This window comes from Manis pentadactyla, chromosome X (assembly GCF_030020395.1).
Source record: "Manis pentadactyla isolate mManPen7 chromosome X, mManPen7.hap1, whole genome shotgun sequence".
In the NCBI taxonomy this organism is placed as follows: domain Eukaryota; kingdom Metazoa; phylum Chordata; class Mammalia; order Pholidota; family Manidae; genus Manis; species Manis pentadactyla.
The window spans coordinates 87,203,719-87,229,250 of NC_080038.1; the positions used below are offsets into that span (position 1 = coordinate 87,203,719).

A 25,532-nucleotide genomic window follows, 5' to 3' on the forward strand; every position below is an offset into this window, starting at 1 on the left:
TCATATATTAATTGACCATATATGTTTGGGTTAATACCTGGACTCTCTATCCTGTTCCACTGGTCTGTGGGTCTGTTCTTGTGCCAGCACCAAATTGTCTTGACTACTGTGGTTTGTAGTAGAGCTTGAAGTTGGGAAGTGTGATCCCCCCACTTTATTCTTCCTTCTCAGGATTGCCTTAGCTATTCAGGGTCGTTGGTGGTTCCATATGAAATTTAGAACTATTTATGCCAGTTCATTGAAGAATGCTTTTGGTATTTTGATAGGGATTGCATTGAATTTGTAGATTCTTTAGGCAGGATGGCCATTTTGACAATATTAATTCTTCGTAGCCAAGAGCATGGGATGAGTTTCCATTTGTTTGTCTCCTCTTTAATTTCTCTTAAGAGTGTCTTGTAGTTTTCAGGGTATAGGTCTTTCACTTTCTTGGTTAGGTTTATTCCTAGGTATTTTATTCTTTTTGATGCAATTGTGAATGGAATTGTTTTCCTGATTTCTTCTTCTGCTAGTTCATCATCTGTGTATAGGAAAGCAACAGATTTCTGTGTGTTAATTTTGTTTTCTGAAACTTTGCTGAATTCCGATATTAGTTCTAGTAGTTTTGGAGTGGAGTGTTTAGGGTTTTTTATGTACAATATCATGTCATCTGCAAATAGTGACAGTTTAACTTCTTCTTTACCAATCTGGATTCCTTGTATTTCTTTGTTTTGTCTAATTGCCGTGGCTAGGATCTCCAGCACTATGTTGAATAACAGTGGGGAGAGTGGGCATCCCTGTCTTGTCACTTATCTTAGAGGAAAAGCTTTCAGCTTCTCACTGTTAAGTATGATGTTGGCTGTTGGTCTGTCATATATGGCCTTTATTATGTTGAGATACTTGCCCTCTGTGCCCATTTTGTTGAGAGTTTTTATCATGTATGGATGTTAAATTTTGTCGAATGCTTTTTCAGCATCTATGGAGATGATCATGTGGTTTTTGTCCTTTCTGTTGATGTGGTGGATGAAGTTGATGGATTTTTGAATGTTGTACCATCCTTGCATCCCTGAGATGAATCCTATTGATCATGCTGTATGATCCTCTTGGAGTATTTTTGAATTTGCTTTGCTAATATTTTATTGAGTAGTTTTACATCTACATTCATTAGTGATATTGGTCTGTAGTTTTCTTTTTTTGTGGGGTCCTTGCCTGGTTTTGGTATTAGAGTGCTACTGGCTTCATAGAATGAGTTTGGAAGTGTTCCCTCCTCTTCTATTTTTTGGTAAACTTTAAGGAGAATGGATATTATGTCTTCTCTGTATGTCTGATAAAATTCAGTGGCAAATCCATCTGGCCCAGGGGTTTTATTCTTGGATAGGTTTTTGATTACTGATTCAATTTCATTGCTGGTAATTGGACTGTTTAGATTTTCTGTTTCTTCCTTGGTCAGTCTTGGATGGTTGTATTTTTCTAGGAAGTTGTCCATTTTTTCTAGGTTTTCCAGCTTCTTAGCATATAGACTCTCATAGTATTCTCTAATGATTGTTTGTATTTCTGTGGGGTCCGTTGTGATGTTTCCTTTCTCATTTCTGATTCTGTTGATGTGTATAGATTCTCTTTTTGTCTTAATAAGTTTGGCTAGGGGCTTATCTATTTTGTTTATTTTCTCAAAGAACCAGCTCTTGGTTTCATTGATTTTTTTCTTTTGGTTTATTATTCTTAGTTTTATTTATTTCTTCTCTAAACTTTAGTATGTCCCTCCTTCTGCTGACTTGGGTCCTCATTTGTTCTTCTTTTTCCAATTTCAATAATTGTGACTTTAGACTATTCATTTGCAATTGTTCTTCCTTTAAATAGGCCTGGATTGATATATACTTTCCTCTTAGACCTGCCTTCACTGCGTCCCACAGAAGTTGGGGCTTTGTGCTTTTGTTGTCATTTGTCTCCATATATTGCTTGATCTTTATTTTAATTTGGTCATTGATCCATTGATTATTTAGGAGTATGTTGTTAAGCTTCCATGTGTTTGTGAGCCTTTTTGTTTTCTTTTACAATTTATTTCTATTTTTATCCCTTTGTGGTCTGAGAAGTTGGTTGGTAGAATTTCAGTCTTTTTGAATTTACTGAGGCTCTTTTTGTGGCCTAGTATGTGGTCTATTCTGCAAAATGTTCCAAGGGCACTTGAGAAGAATGTGTATCCTGCTGCTTTTGGGTGTAGAGTTCTGTAGATGTCTATTAGGTCCATGTGGTCTAGTGTGTTGTTCAGTGCCTCTGTGTCCTTACTTATTTTCTGTCTGGTGTATCTGTCCTTTGGAGTGAGTGGTGTGTTGAAGTCTCCTAAAATGAATGCATTGCATTCTACTTCCTCCTTTAATTCTGTTAGTGTTTGTTTCACATATGTTGGTGCTCCTGTATTGGGTGCATATATGTTTATAATGGTTATGTCCTCTTGTTGGACTGACTCCTCTATCATTACGTAATGTCCTTTATCTCTTGTTACTTTCTTTGTTTTGGAGTCTATTTTGTGTGATGCAAGTACTGCAACACCTGCTTTTTTATCCCTATTGTTTGCATGAAATATCTTTATCCATCCCTTGACTTTTAGTCTGTGAATATCTTTAGTTTGAGGTGGGTCTCTTGTAAGCAGCATATAGATGGCTCTTGCTTTTTTATGCACTCTATTACTCTGTGTCTTTTGATTGGTGCATCCAGTCCATTTACATTTAGGGTGATTATTGAAATATATGTACTTATTGCCATTGCAGGCTTTAGATTCGGGGTTACCAGAGGTTCAAGGTTAGCTTCTTTACTATCTATCCATCTATCTTAACTCACTTATTAAGCTATTATGAACACAGTCTGATGATTCTTTATTTCTCTCCCTTCTTATCCCTCCTCCTCCTTTCTTTATATGTTGGGTGTGTTAATCTGTACTCTTTTGTGTTTTCTTTGACTTCTTTTGTGAGTAGTTGATTTTATTTTTTGCCTTTAGTTAATATTTGGTTGATCTGCTTTCTTTTGTGTGATTTTATTTTCTCTGTTGACATCTGTTTAGCCTTAGGAGTGCTTCCTTCTAGAGCAGTCCCTTTAAAACATCCTGTAGAGGTGGTTTGTGGGAGGCAAATTCCCTCAATTTAGCTTGACAGGGAATTGTTTAATCCCTCCTTCATATTTAAATGATAATACTGCTGGATACAGTGTTCTTGGTTCAAGCCCTTCTGTTTCATTGCATTAAATATATGATGCTATTCTCTTCTGGCCTGTAAGCTTTCTTTTGAGAAGTCTGATGATAGCCTGATGGGCTTTCCTTCGTAGGTGACCTTTTATCTCTCTTAGGCTGCCTTTAATACTCTGTCCTTGTCCTTGATCTTTGTCATTTTAATTACTATATGTCTTGTTGTCTTCCTTGAGTCCCTTGTGTTGGGAGATCTGTGGTCTTCCATGGTCTGAGAGACTATTTTCTCCCCCAGTTTGGGGAAGTTTTCAGCAATTATTTCTTCAATGACACTTTCTATCCCTTTTTCTCTCTTCTTCTTCTTCTGGTACCCCTATAATGCGAATATTGTTCCACTTGATTTGGTCACACAGTTCTCTTAATATTCTTTCATTCCTGAAGATCCTTTTATCTCTCTCTGCCTCCACTTCTCTGTGTTTCTGTTTTCTGATCTCTATTGCATTAATAGCCTCTTGCACCTCATCCAGTCTGCTCTTAAGTCCTTCCAGAGATTGTTTAATTTCTGTATTCTCCCTCCTAACTTGATCCTTTAGCTCTTGCATATTTCGCTGCTGGTCCATCAGCATGGTTATGACCTTTATTTTGTATTCTTTTTCAGGAAGATTGGTTAAATCTATCTCCCCAGGCTCACTCTCAGGGGTTGTCTGTGTAATTCTGGACTGGATCAAATTATTCTGCCTTTTCATGGCAATAGAGGTACTTGTAGGCAGTTGGCGCATGTGTCAGCTGGGAGAACCACATCCCGTACATGGGGAGCAGCTTCTGGTTTTATTTCCTGAACTGCCATGCATGGTGCAGCCTTCAGGGCAGCACAGAGCCCCATGGGGAGACGCAGTTGCACCGGGTGTGCTCTCCTGCTAGAACGGCGACCCCTCGTGCCCTGTCCTGGCTTCCTCTGTCTCTGCTGGGCTGCCGCATGCTGGGGGGGCCTTTGAGTCTGACCCAGGCAGCTAGGGAGGAGGCTCTGGGCAACTGCTGTGTGCATCGCTGCTCCCAGGCTGCTCTGCCGGGGCTGAGTGGGAGGGGGAATGAACGGCAGGCTGTTTATCACCATGAGGGGCTTCAGAGCTGCGCTGCCACCCAGGGGGTTAAGGTGCCCGAAATTTCATGGGATTCCCAGCTGCTGGGCCAAATGTGCCAGAATGATTCTGTCCAGCTGTGAAGCCCTTGTCCCTTGAAGACTTTCAAAAAGCACTCGCTTTTCTTTTGTCCCAGGGGCGCTGGCTGCAGGGATCTGCTTGCAGATTTTACTGTTCCATTTCCCTAATATCCAGCACACCATGCACTGTGTTTCTGCACTCCTGGTGCGGATGACTAGGGCTGAGTATTTAGCAGTCCTGGGCTCCCACTCACTCCCCACTCCAACTCCTTTCCTCCCGCCCATGGGCTGGGGTGAGGGGAGCGCTCGGGTCCTGCCAGGTTACTGCTTGTAACTTCCCCCCTTCATGAGGCACTGAGTTCTCGCAGAAGTCGATGTAGCCTGGCTGTTGTCCTGTATCCTCTGGTCTCTCTTTTTGGAATAGCTGCATTTGTTGTATTTTCAAAAATATATGTGGTTTTGGGAGATTTCCGCTGCCCTACTCACGCCGCCATCTTGGCTCCTCCTGGTCATTTTTTTAAAGTGCAATTCTTGTGTATAATATTTGCTATTCTATAGATGAAGAAAAAAAAGCACATTATCTTGGAGGAAGGAAAGAAGATGCTTTGAAAATTTCCATTCCTTTTTTTTTCTTTATTTCAAACAATTTTAATATCAGCAATAAAAATGTCAGTAAGAGGCTATGTGGGTGAGCTGGAGAAATTCCATTCTGGCATAAGGAAAAGTTCTAGGAAGATTATTATTTGTCATCGGCCTGTAGGGCCTTTAATATATCTGTATTGCCCTTTGCAGCTGTGTAGAGATATAATGATATACTGGTACAGTTAAATATGTGGTTTCTGTTCTTCAGTCATTAACAATTAGTTGAATGAGACTCTCACAGGTACAAAAAGGATCATCTGATGTATGAATAAATATATGTAAAATAAAAGAGAGCTAGCCATACGTCAATTTTAAATTCTAAGTTCTCATGGACATAGGCTAGTAAGGTACACTCCTCTTCAAGGATGCCACTTGGCCATGGGAAGTCCTAAGTCACAATGCTGTATTACTGTGCAAATCTCTTGGGAGCATCATGGAAAATATTTGGAGCACATCCTTGCAGTAGAGAGAACAAAAAAGTGTCATTTCAATCCTATGTGACTCTGTAGAATAACTTCCATCATAGACCGCCCTTGGAGATTTGGGGAAGACAAAGGTCCATAAAGTGCTTCACCTGTAATGTCAGTTTTGTAAGGAAAGAGAGATGAATACACTTAGAAGTCACCCTTTATTTGACCATGATATATATGTGTATATATATGTGTGTGCGCTTATATATATGTATATATATATATATACATATACATATATATATATTTTTTTACAGCCATTATTATTGCATGAATCAGCTGTCTTTGATGCAAAGTTTCTCTAGTTTAAGATGAGCTATGACATTGAACAGATTTATGGCAGTGAATATTATAAAGGCTATGCTCATTGGGTTCATTTCTCTTCAGAAGAATGGAGTAAAATGGCCAGTGGCAGCAGAGGAAAAGGGAAGAGATTCACACCAACTGCACCATCAGAGCCCTGTGCAGTCCTAACACTGCACAGGAGTATATTGTCATGTAACGCACTGAACACTAGATGGCGCACTCTGCAACTTTACAGGTTCTCCCAAACTGGAAGATAATGCACACGCTGTGTGTTTGTAAAAGATTTAAATGTTCCTTCTGAAATTGTTAGAAATATGGGACATTGATCTTACTGGTGACTAAAGGCTAGTGCACACAACTGTACTGGCCAATCCATATGTTTTTGTTGTTTCTGGGGGAATTACATATGTGCATATACAGGTGCATACATGCAATCACCTTTTTTTCAAGCCATATAGATACATAGAAGGAGTCCAAGGTTGACAATGTAGTTTAGAGACTCACAACTAGGAGAAAATTTGCTAATCCTGACATTCAGGCATGTCCTACATATAGTTCAGGAGTAAAATGTAGTTCAAAGCCAACTTCTCACCTGTTGCTACCCATTGCTTCTTTTGATTCCCTGCACTCTAAACCCCATTTAGTGCCTCACTCAGTTGTACTTTCTTAGGTAATAACTCATACTGTGGATTCCGTCCTTATATTTGGTAATATTATGCTATTATAATAAACTATGACCACATTGATTATTTATTTTTTCTCTTGTCATACATAGAACTAGTAGCACATAGTTCCTTCTCATTTAATAATTTCAAAAGTAATATGCCACACTCTATATGATATTGATTCATAGTATAAATCCCAACAAACTACTGGAACAATATGTCATTGGCCTGGGTAAGTACTTAGATGTTTCTCTGTGCTTTACTTGTCATGCAAGATCACAGTAAACTTTATTGCTTAACTATAAAATTAAAACACCTATGAGTTAATGGTAGTATGTATTTCCCCTGCTTACTGATATTTTAATTTTTCTATTTTACTTAATTTCACCCTATTCTGTACTGTGCTTTACTGTGTAAGGCTAATCCAAAACATTGGAACTAATCAACATATACGGGGTGGGGTATTTTAGCTGATAGGAAAAATATTTCATTTTGACATATTTATTTGAAACCAATGTAAGGAAGGACACACATTAAAACTGTGGATATTTCTTAATCCATAGAGTAGTTATACTATCCACAAGAATTTCAAGGATGTTCGAGTCTTAGCTAGTGAAAGTCACTGTGGGTCTTTGATGCAAGAGTAGTGGTGTTTCAATTACACCTTTATTACATATTTTTTAACAACATATTTATTTCCTTTTTTACTGTTCACTGATTCAAAAAAATCAGGTCTCCCAAATGAAAGGGCACTACAAATTTATATCTATATGAACATATAATAGTTTCAATGTCCTGTTCTGTGTCAGTACTGGCATGGTTTTAACAAACTGACTTTCATAGAATAATACAGTAACTTTAGATCTAAAGTTTAAGGATGCCGTCAATGAGCCAAGACGATCCAGATAATTAAAATATTGTTGCAATTAGTGTCTAAATTGGGAAAGCCTTTGCCCCTTTTCTAGAAAAATAAAATGTTCTTTTAAAATATAGCTTTTGTTTTTAATTAGCATAATCTCTATAGCATTGGATGTCATGTCAACATTGAACTAAAAGTTACCTACAAGGAGAAAACTGGCTAGTCAGAACATGCAGATAAAGTGATAACTCCAGAGTTAGCTTTGACAGGGTGATCTGGTGCAGCAGTTGCCATGTTGGGAAATGAAGGGGCTCTAGAAACCACACCAGAGATGCTGGGGCAATACCCCTATGCAGGGTTATGCATTGTGAAGACATGACTGCATGTACCCAATGTACATTTTAAAACCAGACAGTATCAAGTCTAACAATAAAAGGGAGTTTAATCATGCATCTCGAGATTGGTATGCAACAGATTCATCAAGGATTTTGGTTTTTAGGCTCTCTTTTCTAAGGCATTTATAGATATGCCCTGTAGTGTTCAACAAAGCTTACAGAATACACAGAACATCACATTGTTTCTTCTAAGTAAACAAGTGAATTAGATAGAGGATTATCATACTCATATTTGAACTCCAAAACACTTTCCTTTTCCTTTTTATTTTGCTACTATGAGCTTCTACATTTGGAGAAAACTGTCAGTTTCTGAAGCAGGCCATAAAGGAGTCAATGAGTTTTACTCAAATCCTCAGAAGGAAGAATTAAAAAAAATTTTTTTTATTAAGGCATCATTGATAATCAGTCTTATAAAGGTTTCACATGAGCAACATTGTGGTTTCAACATTCACCCATATTATCAAGTCCCCCCTCACACCCCATTGCAGCCACTGTCCATTAGCGTAGTAAGATGCTATAGTCACTACTCATCTTCTCTGTGCTATACTGCCTTCCCTGTGCCTCCCCTACATTATGTGTGCTAATCATAGTGCCCCTTAATCCCCTTCTCCCTCCCCTGCCTCCCCACCCCCTTTCTCTTTGGTAACCACTAGTCCCTTCTTGGAGTCTGTTAGTCTGCTGCTGTTCTGTTCAGAAGGAATAATTTTTATCATCAGTTAAACCATGTCTTTATTAAGAATTGGTAGATTAGAAGATAATAAAATAATCTCTTTTCCCGTGTATTGCTTTAATTGTAAAGGACAAAAACTCATTATAAATCATGTATCTTCAAAATGTATTTTAATACATTTGAGAAGTTTCAGAAGCATGATTTTTTAAAAATTGAAAGTCCACATGAATATAATAAGAAAGAAAAAGGAATACAAGCACATAATATTTTCCTTTCTTTTTATAATAGCTGTATTACAGTCTCAAATGCAGTAGCTTACTTGTATAGATTATATCCTCATACTTTCAAAGTAACCCTCAGACTCCCTAAGGCTTTGCATGGTTGGGTTGCATTGAATTCTAGCTGTCAGTGTGGGGTTATGATTTCGTGACAATGTTAATTCTTAAACAATTATGTAAAGAGTTTTGACAAATAGGACTCCTTAATACAAATCTTTTCTGATAAAGACAGTACAATGTAAATGATAATAAGAAACAGAATGCAAATTAAATAAACTCAAAAGTATTTTCTCCCTTGAAACAGAAGAGTTCTACTTTTGCTTCTGTAGCTGGTATGACCTCTCAAAGTTTCCTCCAGATGGAGTTGGTTATTTTATTATGCTTTTTGTAGCAAATGGCAACACTGGTTTTTGATTCTAGAGCTTTTATAAAGCCAGCAGAGCAATCCTCCACCATCCAAAGCTGTCTTTATATTCCTTCTCCCATAAGAGAGAAAAAAGGGTAAGAGGTTCACTTGAACCCATTTGGAAGTCTATGTAGTGGGATGGTGTTGAAAGGAGTCCAAGTTTGCACTTGCACTGCATCTCAAAACGAAATGATTGATGATGGAACCAGAGCTAGCAATGCACTTCAGAATTGGCTGTCATCCCTCATGTGCTTCTGTGTGCAGGATTTTGGTTTTCTTCATCTGAAAAACTTGCCAACCCAGGACTGAATTAAAGTTTTCTTAAGAAATAGAGGTAACATTGGCTTAGATGACTTAACCGACTTCTACAGCATTGCCATATACTGATATTTCCATATGCTAAAATGATTATAATGAAGATTCCTCTGTTCTGTAGATACTGAGAAGCTAACTGTCTGTATTAGATATATTCTATTTCTCATAGTTTTAGCAAGAAATATGAGACTTTTGCTCTGTCAAGTACATGTTAAGTATATTTAAGTACGATAACCATTTGAACATCTGAAGATTAAAGAATTCATGTACCATGGGGATTAATCAAGTTAAAGCATTATCAGCTGAGATCTGAGAAACAATTTCAGTCCCCCTACCTTATGTTCTGACTAAATAGTATTAATAGATGGTATTTGAAACTCAGAGATGGGGAAATAGTTTATTTTATGAAAAATAACTTTGGAACTGATTATATATTTATTTGTATTCTGAGAGAATGAATAGATAATGCAGAACTAAATTTTAATTATTTTGTGCATTTTTTCCTAATAATAATTTTAAAATTTACAAAAATAGCCCATCTGTTCCCTTCCTAACTAGTTCCTCTCATGATTCACTGACATATTTCCCAGATTCTAAAATTTCATCTGACATCTATGATGCCCCCCTTGAATGACTGAAGAATAAATTAGTGATAGGGGAAACATATGCAAGATAAGAAGTAACAAAATGTTTAAAAAGGCTAAAAATCATTTCCCATGGAATTCATAAGAATCAAACTAGCAAAGAAGAGAAACCTGACTTGTGTTGGCAGGGTGATAATGGTGATACTGGCCATTCTTTCCATTAAAAAATCTTATTAGACATTGTCCACAGTGTTCAAACTAAATACAATATCCGAATCTAAATACCAATTTAAACAGCTTAATACTCACTGAGACTATCAGTGAAAGGATATATATATATATATATTTTCTTCTCTAACGAAGACAGTTTGGGATGATAAAACCTTGTGCCAAATAAATGACAACCTTGAATCCAACTTAGGAACTGTGGTTTACAATTCCTTAGAAATTGTTGGGAAAACCTGCCATGACATATCTGCTAGCTTGAAACCTATGTGGAAGGAGACTAGTTTTATTTTTAGGTGATTTTAAAAATATGTGTTTTATATGTAGAGATCAGTCACTACTACCCTGTTTTTTTACTTCTATCAGGCATGAATGGGTAGCTTTCACAAAGAGGGTGCTGTTCTATTTTATTGTTAGGGATAATCCACTCAAGGTGATTGTTGTTATGAATCTAGAGGTCAGAGTTCCTTTACAGGTCATCATATATTTTAGTAGATTTTTTTATGGAATTATGCTCTCAATAATAGTATTATTTATGTTCAAATCATTCACTACATCTTACATCTATGTAATAATGAGGTATCCTGAAAGGATTTCATTTTTCTTAAAAACTGCAACAGTCATCCCCTATTTTTTCTTTTCCAGATTAAGTATGTGTTTTATTTAATATTTTCTTCTGTATTTTGTTTTCTCTTGATGTTTTTATGGTTCACACTTGTTTCAAAAGTGGCATTTCTTTTTATTGCTCTAGTACAGAGGTAAACACTGTCTTCTGTAGGAAGAAGTACTTGCCTTTTAAAAAGTGTATTGCTAAAATTGATTAATGTAGTGAAATACCTTTAGCATTTACCTGAAATTTATAATTAGATTTAGACGAGGGGAAATAAACTCCATAAGGACCAGTAACTTTGTCAATTACTTTCCTGTTGTCAGTATAGCATGCTTTGGAATCAGACAGATTTGGCTTGGAATCCTGTCTCTGCTCATTTTAGCCCTGTCACCATGAGCAAGCTCTTTATCATCTTCACTTCATTTAATCACTTCACTTTGGTATGTTTCAGTTAATTCATCCATAAAATGGGGTAGTGACAGTTCACAATGCAGAGATGTATTTGGAGAATTTAAGATGATGCATATACAACTTCAGTATAATGCCTGGCACAATGCAAACTATCAATAAAAGACAACTATTATTATTTATAATGAATTTTCTTTCTATTATTGCTGTAATCCAATTGTGAATACAAGCATACAAATTCAAAAGAAGTCATAAATTCTTTTTAGGAAATTATCAATACTCAGCAAGTAACTATAATGGCCTATTCTTTCATCTAGCCTCGCTCTCTAAGGGTTCCCATGCCCTGATGGTTTTCTGTCTTCGGGTTCACATTTGTGGCCATTTTCTTTAGTGTCTGGACCCATATTTAATTACAGATGATGGAAGAAGTCTGTCATCTATAAAGTCATTTATGCCAAGGCATGGTTAAAACAAGTCAGCAACTTGTCAGTGCAGAGTAACACAATGGCTGACTGTTTGCCGCTTCCAGGCAAATATTGAGTTTACCTACGGATGGCATTAATCAGTGGCACAGTGCTCCACCTATATGTTTTCATGTTCTTGTCTGTCATGAAGCAAGCAAGTTTATTCCTGTATTTTATCCATGGAAAGTTCATAATCGTTAACAAGTACCTCTTCTATAAGATAAACTTCTACATCTTTGGAAGAAAACAAAGCTTATCCAAAATTTTATGTTTCTGTGAGTCATAGAATGCTCTCACAATTTCCAGAGATTTTTGAAAATCAAAAAATTCTTAGGAGATACCTTGTTATCTTGAACACATTGACTTTTTATCTTGCTTGGTGATTATAAGATTAAAATAAAGGCCAGTAATTTTCATGTATTTGTATGTGTATACTGTGAATATTTTACATAGACATGATCATATTATATAACATTGTTATTGTAGACAAAATTATATTCAATAGGCAGGCTGGCATTATGCCTGAGGATAAATAGAATTCAGACAGATGTACATTGAAGTCCTATTTCTGCCATTTACCAGGTGACTAATTCAGGGTGAGTTATATCACATCTCTGAGCTACACTTTCATCTATACAGTGAAAGTTTAAAAAATTCTCTGAGTTATTGCAAAGATTAAATGAAATAATACAGACAATGTAAGGATTCATAATAATGTCTGATCCTTGGTAAGTTCTCATGAATTCTAGCTGTTGCTGCTATTACTGTTATTTATAATTGCTCTTGTTGCTATTGTCGGTCTATACAATTAAGTAGCACACAGCTCTCTAGACTGAGAAAACATGAGTACCTAAGTCACACCATTGCCTGAATAAAGCATACAAAGTACATGAAAAGGACAGTGCTTAATGATTAGTAACTACCCAATAAACTGTACGTTTAGAATTATGGCTACTGCACATTCCTTACACATAGTCTTCAGCAACTATTGGTAGAGAGTTCTATGCCCAGTTTGTGGCTGGTGACTCACATAGGCTCATGACAAAGCATTCCAATCTTAATTCTAGAAAAATAGTTTGTTTCCTTTTCATATTTCCTTTCTATCCATAGATACATCTGTTACCTTTTCTGTGTATCTTTGAAATATGTTTATCTATCTTACTTGTAGTCATTCCATTTCATCTCACCAGACATCATCTGCCTTTATTTCCATCCATCGTTCATTCCTCATTCATTTCCCACATGTGTCTTATATATTGGAATTTGGAATCAAAGATTAGGAAATGAGTGGATCACTCCTTAAATATAACTGATTCAAAAAGCAAGAACATGAAATCTGTGTTTTGTGTTTAGTATGCACTCTATTATCCAAAAAGCATTCTGTGCATCACTGGCATCTGGCCATTTCTTTTTCTTGTTCAGTTAATTCACATATAGACTGTACTTTGGGAGTCTACCAGGCATAGATTTAGCAGTGATATATATGGTTAGTGCAGTGCAGATGCCAAATATCAAACCCATTCTGCAGAGAAATAAACTGATTTCAAATGGGAATCACATATGCTTTGCATTATCTACGGTAAAGTTCACTTGCAATCAATTTTAATATACTCAATCATGAGAGTTCTCTTAAGAGTACTGATACAGAAAAACTGCAATTGAAATGATATATTTTTTGTCTATCAGACTTTCAAAGAGATCTTCACTGAATTGTGCAGCTCTGTATTCCTGACAATACACATTACTGTCTTTCTGGACAACTAAGGAGATTGATGTGCCAACCTTTAGCTCGTTCGTTAACTGATCCAACTCTCTGATTGAACATTGTAATGTAACTCAGAGCACTTTATTTCTGCTTCATCATGTGCCACACACTGTAGTTATTTATTACCCTCCATTACCTGTTTTTCTGCACCCTCTGGCACATGCTCAGATGAATTATGCCTCAGATTAGTACATAGCACACTTTATTTTTCCCCTGAGCCCAAAGCTTATTGTTGGAATATTAATAAGCCACTTCTCTAACATTGCTCACCCTTTTAGATTTTTTTCTTCTTATCTCAACATTTAATTAAAAGAATGCTCAAATATATAACAAAGTTGAAATAATGTTACAGTGAATACTTGTATAACCATCTATTAGTTTTCCATTGCTAGCTAGCATATTACTTAGTGGCTAAAGAAACACACACACACAAATTTATTATCTGACAGTTTCTGTATGTTGGAAGTCCAGGCACAGCATAACTGGACTCTCTTCCCAGGGTCTCACTGGTAAGAAATCAAGACATTGACCAGGGCTTTGATTCTCATCTGGGGCTCAAAGTGCTCTTGCCAAGAGCATTAGCTGTTTTCAAAATTCAGTCACTTTCATTGGTAGGACAGAGGGCCCCATCTACCTGCTAGCTATGGGCTGGGGTTGACTCTAAAATCTATCCAGAGTTCCCTCATATGTGGCCTTCAACATAGGTAGTCTGCAACATGAATGCTTGTTTTCTTCCAGAACACTTGCAGTGCATCTCTCTGACATTCTTTTCTATCCAGTTGGAGAACATGATTTTTGTCTCCCTTTTTCTCATATGATGTAATGTAATTATGAGTGTGATGTCTCATCATATTCATAGTTCTCCCACACTCCAAGTATAGAGGGTTATACAAGGGTAGGGATCACTGGAGGTCAGCTTTGAAGTCTGCCTACCAAAACCCACCACAAACTCTGTCATTAAAATTTTTTACAGCTTCACTGAAGTTTAATTAGACATGCAATAAAATTCACTCATTACCTCTTACTTTTTAAAGCTTGTATTTTAAATTAATTTTTTTACATTTTAAAATAATCATTTTTCCCCATAATAATGTTGGTACAATAGTTGAGTATGTGACTCTGCTAGTGGAAAATTATTCTAGTTTGTTTTAGAAGTTGCTGTAAAATTACTACTTTTTTAACAGCTAACTATTCTCAATCACTTAAAGTTTGCCATTTGTCTAGACTAGAACCAGGCTAAAATGTCGCAACCACAGTTTAATGCTGGCCTAGGGTTTTCTGTTTTTTGTTAATCTCAGTGAAAATCTTGAAATTATGAATAAGATAGTTTGTGTACACATTTTTAATGCAGGTTACTCTGCCTAAGAAGAATGTTGCTTGGTATATATTCATGTGCTGATGATACCAGGAGCTGATATTGAAATAGTAATGATAAAATTGCATTGGTTTTAATGGTATGCATTTAAATATAAATAAGAATAGTGACCCAAATAAATTGTATCATATTTTGAAGAGTTATTATAAATTAGGATCACCTTGCAAAGGGTAATAGAGAAGACCCACTGGCTCCATGTTTGTTGAGGAGAAACACAAATGAGTATATAGAACTAAGAAAAAGAAGAGGGGATATAGATCATATTATTTTTTTCTTAAACAAACTGCTAAATAAAATTAGAAAAATAAAATAAATGCATCAACAAAGAAATGATGTGCAGTGACTTATGGAAAACAGTATATTCTTCTGAATATATCTAATCTTGTCACTTACAGTACGTATGTAAGGTGTGCTACACTGCTGTCCAAATCCAGTCCTTACATATGATGAGATCGTTCCCGTTTCTTGGTCAGATATTATTTCATTTTCCACTTTCTATTTTCCCTTGTCATTACTTTAAAACAACTGAACATTAAAAAAAATCTGGTTACTAAGAACAAAAAATTTGTTGTAACTATAGAACATGGACATACTCGTTAGTGGAAGTCTGTTGAACCAGAGAAAATATTTACAGCCAATATATTTTGTCCCAGATATGACTATTTATTGGCTCCTAAAAATTCTGCTTTTCCTTGGTTAGTTTGTTTTGAACTCAAGAAGGCTTTGCTTTTTAAATTGTAATTTCTATTGAGATATTCTAGATATATATGAAGTTCTAAGGAATAATACAGAGAGATCCTCTGTGTCAACATTGGTATAATCCACCAACCTCATTTAGATTTTACTAGATTTATATATAAACTCATTTGTGTTGTGTGTGTGTGTGTATTTAGTTTTGTACATTTTCACTTGTATATGTTCATGTATCCACTACCACAGGCAATATATTGAATATCTCCTTCACCAAAACTTTTGCTCCTGTTACCTTTTTATAAGCATATTCATCCCCCTCACACCACTCTTGCACATGCTTAAACTCTGGCAACCACTAGTCTGTTCTCAATTTTAAAGTTTTGTGATTTTTTTTTTCAATTTTTTATTTCAAGATAATTTTAGATGTACAGAAGTGTTGCAAAAATAAAAATATGGTACAGTTCACAAATTTGCGTATCTTTGTTCAGGGGTCATACTATTCATTGTATCATTCCAATTTTGTGGTGCAGCATAAAAGTTACATTTTTTTTTTTGAGAGGTCATCTCTCATATTTATCGATCAAATGGTTGTTAACAACAATAAAATTCTGTATAGAGGACTCAATGCACAAATATTAATCAACCCCAAGCCTAACTCTCAACAGTCTCCAATCTTCTGAAGCATAACGAACAAGTTTAAAGTTTTGTGATTTTTAAGAATGTATGTAAATGAAATCATACAGTTTGTAAGCTTTTGCAATTGGCTTATTCACTCAACAAAATTCCCTGCAGGTTTACCCAAGTTGTTGTGTATAGCAGTTGTTCATTCCTATTTATTGCTGAGTAACATCCCATGTTATGGATGTACCAGGTTTGTCTAACCATTCACTTGTTAAAGGGCAACTGAACTGTTTCTAATTTTTAGCTATTATAAATAAAGCTTTTATGAACACAGTGTTTAAGTTTTGGTGTGGATGTACATTTTAATTTCTCTGAGATAAATGTCCAAAAGTGTAATTGCTAAGTCATATGTTTAGTTTTATAAGAAACTGCCAAAATGTTTCCTGTAGTGTCTATTCTATTTTTATTCCCAGTATTAATGAATGAGTGATTCATTTTCTCTGCAATCTCTCCAGTATTTGATGCTGTTACTTTTCCTTTTTAATTTTAGCCATTGTGATACATGCATGATGATATCTTACTTTGGTTTAAATTTTTATTTCCCTGATGGCTAATTGCTCTGGTCACGGCTAATTGCTCTGGTCTGAATGTTTGACTCCCCTGCTCTTGTGCCCCCAGTTATATGCTGAATCCTAACCCTCAAGGTGATGGTATTAGGAGGTGAGGCCTTTTGGAAGTGATTAGGTCATGATGGCGGAGCCCGCATGAACGAATTAGTGACTTTATAAAAGAGGCTCAAGAAAGTTCCCTCACCTCTCTCACCATGTGAGGACACAACAAGGAGGCACCTTCTATGGACCTGGAAGCAGCGCCTCACCAGACACTGAATAAGCTGGGGCCTTGATCTTGGACTTCCCAGACTCTAGAACTGAGAAAAAAATGTTTGTTGTTTGTAAGCCACCCTGTTTATGGTATTTCTTTACATCATATAGCAGCCCAAACAGAGTAAGACACTAATAATGCTGAACATCTTTTCATTTGCCATGTGTGTATCCTCTTCAGTGAAATGGTTGTTCATATCTTTTGTTCATGTTCAAAGTATATTGTTTGTGCTATTTTCACTATTGGATTTTGAGAGTTCTTTATATATTGTAGGTACTATTCCTTTGTCAGATATATGAATTGCAAATATATATTCACAAACTGTAGCTTGTATTTCATCCTCTTCACAGGGTCTTAGAAAGCAAATGTTTGTAATTTTGATGACACCTAATTAATCAATTTTATCTTTTAGGAATTGTGCTTTTGGTTTTCAGTCTAAGAGCTCATTGCTTACCCTTAAATCCTGAAATCCTAAATTTTTTCTTTTATAATTTTCTTTAAATTTAATTATTTTATATCTTACATTTATGTGCATGATCTATTTCAAATTAATTTTTGTATAAAGTATGAAGTTTAGGTCAATATTCATTATTTTACTTATAGCTGTACAATTGCTTCAGGAATATTTACCAAAAAGACTTCCCTGGCTTCATTGAATTACTTTTGACTTTATTTGTGTGAGTCTGTGTCTGGGCTGTCTACTCCATTCCAATATCTTTGTTTCTATCCCTTTGCCAGTATGTTGCTGTCTTTATTACTGAAGCTATATGGTAAGCCTTAATTTCAGGTAGAATGTTTCTTCCTATTTTATTCCATTTTATCTATGTCTCCAAAAGCCTTTCCGGGAATTTGATAGGGGTTGCATTAAACTTTTAGATAAATTTGGGGAGAAATGACAGATTTACTATGTTGAGGCTTCTAATCCGTGAACACAGTATGCTTCGCCATTTAGGTCTTCTTTGATTTATTTTATCATCAGTTTGTATGTTTAAGCATACAGATGTTATATGTGTTTTGGCAGGTATATACATAATTACTGTACTATCTTTAGTGAAATTATAAATGATATTTTATTTTTAATTTTGGTTTACACATGCCCATTTTTGGTATATAGAAATGTAATTGAGTTTTGTATGTTCATTTTATATTTGGTGATATTATTAAACTCACTAGTTTTGGGAGGGTTTTGCATATTCCTTGGAATTTTCTATGTAGCCAAGCATGTGGCCTATAAAAAAAGGTAGTTTTATTCCTTCCTTTCCAACTTGTATACTTTAGTTTCATTTTCTTGCCTTAAGACAGTTCTAAAATTTCCACTACTATTGAGTAAGAATGCTGAGAGTGGACATTTTTGTTTTGTTCCCAATTATAGTGAAATAGCATTCAGTCTTTCTCAATTAATATGATATTCTGTATTGGTTTTTTTGTAGCTGCTTTTTGAATTGTAGAGATAGTGCCCTTCTATTCTTTACCTACTGTGGGTTTTTATCATGAGTGGGCATTGGTTTTTTTCAAGTGCTTTTTCTGCATTAGTTGGTAGAACCATATGATTTTCCTCCTTTGTCTGTTTATGTGGTGGATTACATTGTTTCTCCAATGTTGACTAAGTCCTACATATCTGGAACGCTCTTGGTCATGAGGTATGATTATTTTTGTACATTATTGACTTTGATTTGCCAGTATTTTGTTTAGGACTTCTGCTTCCATATTCATAAAAGATACTGGACAGTAGTTTTCTTTTTAATACTGCTTTTGTCAGGTGGTGATATCAGGTAATAATAGCCTTATAAATTAGCTGAAAAGTGTTCTTCCTTTTATTTTGGGGGGAATATAATTGGAGTCAATTCTTCTTTATATGTTTGGAAGAATTCCTGGAATTCTAATCATACTGCTATAATTATCAACTAGCAGAGCTTTCCCCCCTCACTTGACTCTTATTTTGATACCTTCACTCATTCCAAGGAAATATACCAACATTAAATTCTACTTATTTTAGCCATGACCTTATTTAAAGAAACAATGGGACAGTCCTGATGTCCCATTTTAATGTTGATGCGCTACAACTTGAAAACATGTCCTTGTGATGAACAAAAAATCTGAGTGGTAACTCACGGAGGAGCATTATGTTATTAAGATAAAAATTTGGGCAATTATCAGGCAGGCCTGACTGAAATTCGTTTTCTGCCCTTTCTTGGAGTAAAAGAAAATAACTAAGGTTCTATAACAGTGAAAGAAAAAAGTCTTCATGCCTCCAAGGGCAAATTTAACCTTCATCTAAAATTAAACCAGATTTTGTTAAGAGTATTTCTAATAGTTTACTTTTGTTCTGTGTTATTGTATTGAACATCATTCCTGTAGTCCATTTGTAAGTTTTGCTTCATGAGTACTAGTTACAAATATTTTACTTTCTTCTATTCTTTGCTCTCAATTATAAAGTCCTAGCCAGGTGATGAATGTGAATAATGGGTGACAATTATAATTTCTTAATCACTTAATAATGTGGGTCTGTGGCTCAACTGAGACTTTAGACGTATATCTAAAGGAATTATACCAAATTTTCTATTAATCACTGCATCCTTAGTGCTGACAAGAACTCCTTCTAACAATAGATCTAATCATTTCAAGATGAGCCACAATTAGAATGAATATGATTAAGGGCTCATCATTTGGGCCAAGATTGTGATCCCATGAGCTCAAGACAGAACCTTCTGTTTCACTACTGATTTAACATTAAGGGCCATGCATTAAGTCTTGTGGCTCTAGACATTTATAAATATTTAAAGCCCTTAATAAACTCAGCTTTTTACTTTTGGACCAGAGTCACTAGCTGAACTCAAGGTTTGCTTTTTTTTTAACTGAAACTTTATTTCATATGCTTCAGGCAAACTAAATCGGTATTATACAGTTTTCTATAATTCATTTTCATGAAGTAGTAATTCACTTGGGACCCCAAAGCAAAAGTTTTCTCTCTCACAGTCTTTTACTACCACTCAAAGCACTTCAGTAGATATCAGCAATGAATTAATTGATCGGCTTTAAGTACATTTTAGTGGTTGACTTGGTCAGAGATTGTAAGATTCTTGCTTGTTTTTCATAGTGTTCTCAAGGTTTCACACAGAGCATGGTTAAAATAATGATGATGGTGATAGTAATAATAACAATAATAGACAGTGTATGTTGAGAGTTTACTTTATGACTATCTGTTAAGTGTTTTACTGTATTAATTCAATTAGCCCTCAGGAAAAAATACACATCTTATAGCTGTTATTTTTATCATTGGTTATTTATAGACTCAATCAATGAATCATTACAGTAGTTAAGCAACTTGCCCAAGGTTACACAGTTAATAAGTGGTAGAGCTGAGTTTTGAGCCAAACAGTCTACTCCAGAGCCAGTGATCTTAAGTACTATGCCTGTCACATAGTAGACACTCAATAAATATTTGTTGCTGATAAAATTCCATAGTTAAAGCTCCCAAAGAATTACAACTCCCTCATTCTTCTAAAAATACTGACAATAAATAACCAATAATAAAAATAAAAATGTCCTGAGTACAGAGCTCTGCTGAGAATAAACTCAGCCAGAGAGATAAATGGAATCATCTGTTGTTTTATGTTGAATAGGAGGCTGAAAATAACAACATCAATGTGGTAAATTGGAAAAAAAAAGAAAATCTACATGATATATTCACAAAGCAGTAAAAAATGTACAAGCTTAAAATATTTTAGATACTTGAAGAGCTAAATACTGGAAAGGCGACTGAAGCAGATGAGCCTCTAGGGGAATGAAATGTCTTTTTAAATAAAGCTCAGACCCTATCTTATGCAGTTTTAATGTAAGTCTTTGATAATTCAAGACTGCATGGATCACTGAGAGGAGTGCTTTTATTTATATATTATAGAAATCTGGCAGCATCATAAACATGGAATTGAGCTGTGGTAAATATTAAGTTGTGCCTTTAATTAATGTTCACCTTACATCTTTTTAAAAGCTATAACTAAATAATTAATTTTATCTGGGAGATAAAATTATACAAGGATACCTCCACTAACGAAGAAAGAGCTTCCAAACTCTTGATCCCACAAGTACTGTGATTCTCTATATTCTTGTCTCTCTTCCCTTATGAAGACTATAATCTCTGTAGGACAAAAATGACTATTTCTAAATTGACACCAGTATCTTTAGTAAACTAGCCTGGTGAATGAGTGAATGAATGAATGAATAAATAAATAAGTTAGAAATGGTGAAGGAAACAAAAATTCATTCTAGGCTATATTTTCTCAGCTTTGTCACATCAGGTATTCCCTCTTTCCCTGAAGGGGAGCTAGACTGTGAATTCTTGGTCTTTTCTTCACTCATAAGATGCTCTCATTACATATGATGCATCTGCATTAAATTGGAAAATTGGTCAGTTTTACAATTTAGTAGCTTGCCTACATTGTAGAAAATAAACTAATACTAAAGGCTCCAAATTGTGGAGCTGGCCATGTTACATGTATGTGTAAGGACACTGAATATTCTAATAGTTAATATGAATGCAATTGTAAATTTTTGAGGGAAATTAACTTAGAGAAATCCAGTAGGTAACTACAAATGTAATTGCCTAACATTAAAATCAATGCAAATTACTAGTTATAGAAACACATCTCAATGTTTTTTCTCTAGTATATATATTCATTTGTTAGGAAATGAATTACTATAGGGGATATATAATATTTATCTATTCAGAATTATTCATGCATATTAGAATCATTATTCATCATCTAATTTACTTATTGCTAGATATTAGGGCACATAGGATGTTAACTCTTAGTAGTGTAATATTTATTTTTTATGTATTTATATCTAAGATATACAACAGGTCCTAGTGAAAAGAATATTTACTTCATGATATACATTCTATGCAATTTTGGCACATAGTATAACTATAACTATCTGTACCTCTATTTCCACACATATAAAATCAGGATAATTGTATTTACCATGATGCACTATTTTAGGTAATAATTCAGATAATGTGTGTTAAATGTCTAAGACAGTGTTCGATTCATAGGACTCAAAAGTATGGCTGACCATCATACAATTCAGAGATTAGGGGCGCTAGCCCTCTATGTAGGCAAAAATTCATATATACCTTTTGACTGCCCCAAAACTCAATTACTAATAGTCTACTCTTGACTGGAAGCTTTACCAATAACATAAACAGTTGATTAACACACATTTTGTGTGTCATGTGTATTATGTTTTGTATTCTACAATAATGTAAGATAGAGGAAAGAAAATTTTTAAAAATTGTTGTAAATCTCCAGAATTTTTTCCAATATATCTATTGAAAAAAAAATCTGTACATAAGTGGACCCACACAGTTCAAATCCATTTTGTTCAGTCAACTGTACTACATGTCAAAAATAGGAGAAGAGAAGAAAGAAGAAAGTAGGGATGGGGAGAAAGAGGATTTTATTTAACCTTCAAGGTAATCTCTAAAGGTAGGAGGGATAGGAATTGTTATTGTTATCTCCATTTTACAGATTAATAAACTGAGATACAGAGAGTTCAAGGGACATGCTCAGTGTCACATGAGTCTTTGCTTCTTTGTGGTATGATAGCATTTTATTCATCTGCCTTTTATAACACTTAAAATGTTATAGTATAATTATCTGTTTCTCTATCTGGCTTCTGTATCCAACTATGAGATCATTTAGGAGAAGGGCCTTATCCCACTAATTTTTCTATGACTTAGAAAATTTGTACAAGGTACCAAATATACTTTTGCTAAGTGTTTCACAAACGAATGAGTGATCTGGGACTGGAACCCATATTTGGTTATTAAAAACTGGGTACTCTTTCCATCGTATCATGCTTACTTATAATCATTCCTGTCCTCCAGAAGCTTACATATCATACCAAATACAGCAATTTGTGGTCAATAATCTTTCAGTGCATTTTGGTCTAGTAAATTATAACAGAACAACCCACTTAATATGCTAGTGCATTCTTTTCCTAAAATAGAAATATATCCCTTTAGCTAATTATATTTTTAACTAGGACTGCCATAACAAATTACTGCAAATTTTGGTTCCTTAAAACAACAAAAATTTATATTCTCACAGTTCTCTAGGCTAGACTTCTGAAATCAGGCTGTCCTCAGTGCCATGATCCCTCTGAAAGGTCTAGGGAAAAATCCTTCCTTGCCTCTTCCAGCTTCTGGTGACACCTGGCCATCTTTAGCATTCCTTAGCTTGTAGCTGCATCTTTCTAGTCTCTGTCTCTATCATCACATGGCATTTCTGTTTTGTGTGTGTCCTCTTATAAGTACACCTGTTATTGGATTTAGGGCACCCCTAAATCCAGGATGGTTTCATCTCAAGATCCATAACTAATTACATCCACAAAGACCCCATTTCCAAATAAGATCAACCTTTGACATGACTTTTTGGAGGACACTTTTCTACCCACTATAGTTATTATGCTTCATTTGAGCTGATAGTATCAAGACAGGTTTAATGAAACCTCACAAATCTAAAGCAATGAATTCAATGGGGGAGAAAAAATGAAGGGCTTTGAGTTTCAGTTTTCTTAGATGATTTGAATTAAAGTTGAAAGTTTTACAGAAAATATACTGAAAGTACAAGTTCGGCATGGAATCATTAGTTTGAAATAGAGAATGTATAAGAACTCAGAAAAGTTATATGATAATCCCAGGAGAGAATATTTTTCCCACCTATGAAATAAGCAAAAAGTGGTAATGGGTATCAGACAGTTTTCATAAATCTGTTATAAGCTAGGTATTATTAGATGAAAAGAAAGTTTAGGGCTAAACTAAAAGAAATGCAACTATACCCTAGGTTCATGTCACCATCAGAAAGTGATGTACTTAACTATTATTTACGTAGGATGACTATTAGCATTTAACTTTCACTTGAGATCCATGCTAATGAACAAGGAATAGTATTTAAAATTCCTCTGTCTACTTCTGAGTTTGATATATAGGCAAGCATATAAGTCACTTTTAAATTTTCATTTCTTATCATAGCTAGTTTGTCATGCTTTCACTGTATATGAAAACCAGGTATTCACAGAACTAAGCAGTCTGATAGCTATTGCATTTTTAAAAAATGTTTTCCTTCTAGTAAATAAGAAAGATCATTTGTATTCTGATGTTTATTCTTATAATCACTTTGTTACTTCGATGTTCAGTTTGCAAACATCTACAAGCTTTAATAGACACAATTCAACATTCTCACTCAGATTTTCACATTTCACAAGAATGACATGTTAAGCTGATCTGTAATTTAAAGTGATTTTGGAGACAATTTCATACATCTAGCAGCAAACAAAGGTATCTTTATGCAAAATTCAAACAATTAAAAATGAAACATTGTTTCAACTGACATGCAATATTTTCAGAAAGCAGATGTGTCTGTCACATTGCTTTTGTTGCTGTCACAGTGTAAGAATGTTTTAGGGCAAGAATAGGGCTTTGAATAAACCAGAAAGATTATGTGAGAACAAATGAAATCATTTGCTATCTCATCCTTACCTTCTGGTACAAAGCTGAGAATTTGGTATCATCCATAATGTTCTGCTTCTAGGTCATTTTGAGAATATTTTAATCATGTTTAGCTTTGTTATACTGATTCTAGAAGCAATCTTGAATAAAGCATTGTTGTTTTTTCACTTTAATTTGATTCCCATTCTGATATTTTGTATAATCTCTACATGTTCACATTCCAAGATTCAGGCTCCATGAAAAATAATATCACATGGATTTAATCCAGTACTCTCAATTCCTTTTCCCCTTGTATAGCAAATGCAATGTCATTGTCCCGTGATATTATGTCTTCTTCCAACTGTTCTTTCTTTCAGACTTTAACAGTGATATATGATAGTTTGGGTTTTAATGACTAATAATTTGATGACCATTTTTAAAACTTCCATTCACTTTAGCAGAGGGGATTTCCTTATTTAAAATAAGTATTTCAAGTTATGGGCAAATTCATATTAGGAAATAGATAACTTTTCCACCCACTGAAAGGATGAGTTTGGCAATTTTGTTCACTGGTATCTTAGTACCATAGAGTAGTGCATTAAGCTCACAAAGTGGAATAACTCATGCTACATAATTTTATTAATATAGTTAAACTAATGTACTCCAGCATATTTAAAAAATTATATATGAATAGTTAGGCATTAATTTTTAAATTAGTGAGTCTAAAATAATTTTCTTCTTGGCAAGGATGTGGAGAAACGGAAACTTTCTTACACTACTGGTGAGAATGTAAAATGGTGCAGCCACTTTGAAAAATAATCTGGCAGTTCCTCAAATAATTAAACACAGTTACCATATAACCCAGCAATTTCACTCTTAAGTATATACCCAAGAGAAATGAAAACATATATTCATACAAAAATTTGCACATAAATGCTCATAACAGCATTAGTCAAATAGTCAAATAACACCAAAAGTGCAAACAGCCCAAATGTCCAGCAAGTAATAAATGTTTAAACAAATGTAGTACATCCATACAGTGGAATATTATTTGGCCATAAAAAGGGATGGCTTACTGAAACATGATGTGACATGAATGA

General features: G+C 34.8%; 1 protein-coding gene and 1 pseudogene across 3 annotated transcripts in view; one reads left to right on the forward strand and one right to left on the reverse strand.

Annotated features, from left to right (window-relative positions):
• Positions 1 to 25,532, forward strand: part of PCDH11X (protocadherin 11 X-linked) — an 821,697-nt gene that overhangs the window by 448,994 nt on the left and 347,171 nt on the right. The gene's annotated exons all lie outside the window — the stretch shown is intronic.
• On the reverse strand, positions 15,887 to 15,982 carry LOC118907284 (U6 spliceosomal RNA; annotated as a pseudogene).